Source organism: Maylandia zebra, linkage group LG12 (genome assembly GCF_041146795.1).
Source record: "Maylandia zebra isolate NMK-2024a linkage group LG12, Mzebra_GT3a, whole genome shotgun sequence".
Lineage (NCBI taxonomy): Eukaryota > Metazoa > Chordata > Actinopteri > Cichliformes > Cichlidae > Maylandia > Maylandia zebra.
The window spans coordinates 2,916,165-2,921,163 of record NC_135178.1 but is presented as its reverse complement, the minus strand read 5'-3'; the positions used below and the strand labels follow the sequence as shown (position 1 = coordinate 2,921,163).

At 36.1% G+C, this 4,999-nt stretch overlaps 1 long non-coding RNA gene across 1 annotated transcript; it reads left to right on the top strand.

The window, feature by feature from the left end:
- Positions 1-473: 473 nt before the first annotated feature.
- LOC143421319 (uncharacterized) lies at positions 474-2,882 on the top strand. Its single transcript, XR_013100939.1, has 4 exons — positions 474-727; positions 1,332-1,497; positions 1,736-1,831; positions 2,280-2,882. It is a non-coding gene; the product is annotated as an uncharacterized LOC143421319 (long non-coding RNA).
- The last annotated feature ends 2,117 nt before the right edge of the window (positions 2,883-4,999 follow it).

Here is a 4,999-nt window from a genome sequence, read left to right as displayed (position 1 = left end):
GTAATGAAGGGCTATGTGCCTGCCTGCAGCAGTGCTGCATGAAGTTATGTCACCTGGAAGAAGTGAAGACTGCACTGTAAACCCGAATGTTCAAAGTAATTAAATAGATTAAGTAGTGTATACTCAAAGTCTTTAAAAAGTTCTGTTAACTTAAATATGTCAAGTTCGTGTAACATGTTCTTCTTTTTGAGTAAATGAAACTAATAATATTTGATTGAATTGAACTATTTCTATATTAAGTAAGCATCACTTAAAATCATAACTTAAGCACAACGTAACACAGTTAAGTTAGGACATATAAGAATGGTAAAGTCCTGTTATTTTTGTTGTTTCAAGTATAGGATTTAATAATAAACTTAATTTATGTAGCACATGCTAAAATACAATAAAATCTCAAAGTGTTTCACCAAATAAGTGAAATCAAATTGTCTTAAATGCATTAGTGGAAGACAAAATGTATTTATTTTAATATTCATTGTTTTATCAATGTATCCTACATATATATTTTTAATTTTTTCCGCAAGTGTTGAGCAGCTGCAGGAATCAATTTTTATTCCGAGTTAATCTCTGATTCACCCTCCGAAGCGGAAGGCGGCGCTAATGAGCATTAATACGAAACACAGAAGAAGTAAAGGTATATGGGCGGGAACAGCACCAAAGAGGCACGGACACGGACGACTGGAGAAAGTTGGACCTAACGGCAGCAACTAGCATCACTGGACTTACAGTAAGTTTTCAATGTTGATATTAGTTTATTGTTAAAATACGAATATTTAGTTGTATTTTGGGTGCGTGTCGAAAAGAATAGCAGAAATGTCGGGTCCGTGTTTTTTATGTGCTTTGCTGCTCTCCCCGAAGGAAACTTTGCGCTTGCAGAGCTAGCATTAAGTTGTTGTAATGAGGGTCGCAGGCTGTTTAAAAAGTTAGATACTACTTGTTCTAGAGGTGGCGCCCGGTCGCCTTGTATGAAACAAAGTGTTTTAATCTCTCTAAATTTTTAAACCCCCTCTCATGACTCAGAATAGTTGGGTCCAAACAAGCCCGTTGTCCCTGCAGTTACACAACGGAGATGCCTGTCTGCAGTGAGAGTGCTTTCAAGCAGTTTTCTTGTTAGAAACGCTATATTTTAAACTATATGTGCAGGGTTAGGGTTGTGAAGGAGTGAAGGAGCTCTTGGACCTCTGGCCTGCTCTAAAAATGGAGTCTGAGGTAATATGGATCAGCTCTCTTTAAAATGAAAATTGTAATTCTTACTCATGTGGCAGCTTTTTGCTGCTTTATAAAGATGTGCGAGATTCTTCAAATTGAACTGTATTGTCCTTCTGCTGTAGTTGTATGCAGAGTTTCAGCGGATTACAAATCAGAACCTGCCCAATACATTCTACGCTGAACTTGACCGCCATCTTCCTCGACTGATGACCTTATTCAGCCAGGGCATCAAAAACTGGGAAGACAGCAGATGCCCTGGTTGAAATTCTAAGAATTCACGATGAACAGGTAATAATAGATTGTTACACATTTCATAGGTTGAACCAGTGGAACATTGGACAGGTTCAATGATTTAAATGAGCTTTTTGAATTTTGCTATTAGTCCACTTTGTGTTTGCTATTTGTCTGACTGTATTAAAGATGTGAACAGGTTATTTGTGGACATATGTTCTGATTTGACTGTTGTTGTTGTTGTTGTTCAGTAAACTCACCAGTATATACAATTCTGTTTTTAATCTGGAAATAGGAAATCCATGATATCCACACCAAGCGCACTACCGTTCTCCACGCCCTTCCTGTCTATCTGCGTGAGGATGTCTCTGGATTTTTCAGAACCTGCACTGTGAGTGTCCTTAAGTATCTAACAGATACTACTGTGTATATAAACAGTGCATCAAAGTACAAACATGTATTTTGATGCACTGTTTGGACTTACCTTTGTTTAGTCTACCCATACGGTTTCCATGTATGGTCTTTTCTGTCTCCTCACTACGAATGAACTGAATTGGTGTTTTGTTGAAAGTGATAAGATGTTTAGTAAAACCTTTTCCTGTGTATTTCCTTTAGCTTAGTTTCAGTCTATGTCACACCACTTGATTCTCTGGTGAATTAGCTGATTTATGTGTGCAGAACATGGATCTTCTGTTTTTCACCTCTTACAGTGAGACTCAGGTCTCCCTTGTAAAAGAGGTATTGGATCTCAATTGGAGTTGGTAAAATGAGAAATTATATGTCGTCTGTTGTATTTCTTGGGTTAGATTGTGATTAGTATCTCTTTTTCATTAATTCAGGACGAATCTGATGAGTTGGAGCTTGATGGTGTTGAAGTGGCCCTCTTCACTGTCATTAGTGACCATGACACGACAAGTCCAGTTCACTACCAACCTGTGAAAATCTCTGTCGTCATTGAAAGTGATGCCGTGTTCAGTCTCCCCAGATTTGGTGAAGCCTTCCTGGTAATGTTTGGACTGATCTATGCACCTCAGCTACCCCAAAGCCCTGACCAACACTTTAGAATTTACTCAAAAGATTTTACTTGGTCTAGAAAGTGGTAAACTGTCACCCAGGTTACAGACCCTCAAGAATGACTTGGTTATGTAGGAACTCATCTGAAAGAAGGATGCAGGGTGAAGCATTATAAAAGGCTAGTTCAAAGTTCTCTCCTTTTATCTAAATAATGCCTCAAAACGTTATTGCATTCAGCCAATAGGTCCAAACTATACAACGTGCCTTTGTTCTCATTAACATAATGCAAAGCAACACTAATGTTTTGTGTGTTTTAATGTTTTTCGTAATACTATTTCCAAAACATTGTGGGCTGCGCAAGATGACCTAAATTTCACTGTTTGATACTGGTTAATGTAAAACAAATAGCATTGTAATTCACTCAAATTGCTGCCCTGTTGCCTGATTCAGATATTCAGATATTATTCAGATATTAGCCAGAGAGCCAAAAGCACATTTTGATATTATTAATTATTATTTTTCATTACTCTGACAGTTTTCCTGACTAAACAATTTTTGGTCTACTTATTTTAATTTATAAATGTTTTTGTTAATTATTTTTAATCAATTTATTTATTTTTTAAAAAAATGTATTTAATTTCAACATAGTGCTAAAAGGGAGCAGGCAAGATACTGTTCAATGGCAGATGTTTATGACTTTTGCATATTAAGTTACCGATACTCAGAGTAATTGAGGCAATCAATTGCCTCAAAAATTTTATGTTTTGGGTCACATGTTTTTAAGTATCAAGTAGTCAACATATTTGACTAACGTGTACTTAAAATAATGACAACACAAACTAATAAGCATTTGAGTTTTGTTAACATAAAAATGTTGTGATTGTGTACTTATTTTTTATAAGTTCTGTGAACTTATTTCTTTGAATTTGTAAACTTGAAACTTTAAGTCATATTAACTGCAAATATTTGAGTTGACCGTTCTCAAAAGATACAAGTACCATGTAATCCAAACTTTTATGTTCTGGAAAAATTTGACTTTTGAGTTGATCAACTCAAAAAAATTGAGGCAATCGATTGCCTCAATTTTTTTGAGTTCTGGTAACTTATTCGGGTTTACAGTGTGTTGGTATTGATACTGTGGACAATGAGTGTTTTATCCTGTAGTTATTTTTATTACCCATTAAGACCTGAGTGTTGATTTTGTTGTGCCGCACACAGAAAGACAGAGCAGTATGAAAACAAGCGCGTGTCCTGTGAAAGTCCAGCACTACTGCTGTTTGAATGCTCGAGTACAAAAGCAATATATGAGAACCAGAAATTCAAAATATAATACTAGTTCAGTTTTTATTTTATGCTTTCTATATAACATGTAATATGTTTCATATAATAATCAAAATGTGACTAACTGCCAATAGCAGACCACTAAAACAAGCAAACACTTTTATTGTGAAGCAAAATGGTAAAAAAAAAAACCAAACGATTCAGTGCAAATACTATGCACATCATCTTCTACGGCATTTTATACCCATCATAACGTTTACATATTCCTTAATTTCTAATTTGTAAATTTCTACTCTAATCTCTGTAGTTAGTTGGAGTATTGTGTGTGTTTTTAATATTTTTTGTTTATTTGTTTGTTTGTTTTTTGCACTATGACAGCAAATTTCTCCTTTGTGCAGAAACTTGGCAATAAATTCTACAGGCCTCAGTTATTTAAATGTTAAAATTCATGACAACACGGTTAGAAAAACTAAACAAGTACGTTTTTTATTGTTTGGAGGGTTAGAGCCTCAGCACTCGAAAACAAATATGACAGCATGGCTTAGATTGACAAAGGCTTTTATGCAGACAAGATGAAAGTGGAGATATCATGTTATAATGCACAGCACCACATTTAGAGCAAGGCAAACACCTCATATCAGCTCTCGAGCACCATTGTGGAGACCGGAGCATTTAGACTTCAATGCCAAGACAAGCTGAACTCTCAAGCTGCTGTGATTACTCAGCTATTAGCTGCTGTATCTGATGATCTGTTCACTATTGTCTGCACCATTCACAGTTCACAACAGGAGGATTCTCTGTACAATATCTCACTTTGTATAATCAGCTGTAGAGTGAATCTCCTCCAGGACACAGTTATTCCATCAGTTCACTTGCTGAGCACATATTTTGCTCATATACTTATTTCAGTACTGAACATTATGTTATAATGTGCTGATCAGAGATTGGCAGTAACGAGTAATCCGATTACTTTTTTCAAGTAACAAGTAAGGGATTACTGTTGCAAAAACGGTAATTAGATTACTGTTACTTTCCTGTAAGCACGCTGCGTTACTGCGTTACTGCGTTACTAAAACCGTGATTTTTTTTGCAAGAGTGTCTCATGACAGTGACGTAAGCGAGTGCACCGTTCGTGACAACAGCTGTGTGCAGATCAACAATGGATCATATATCGAGTGCAGAGAGAGTATGAGCGTGCAGCGTTTAAAGCGTGGAAGTACTGACCTTTGAGTTTGATTCCATAAAAAGTGACAAAAACATTAGT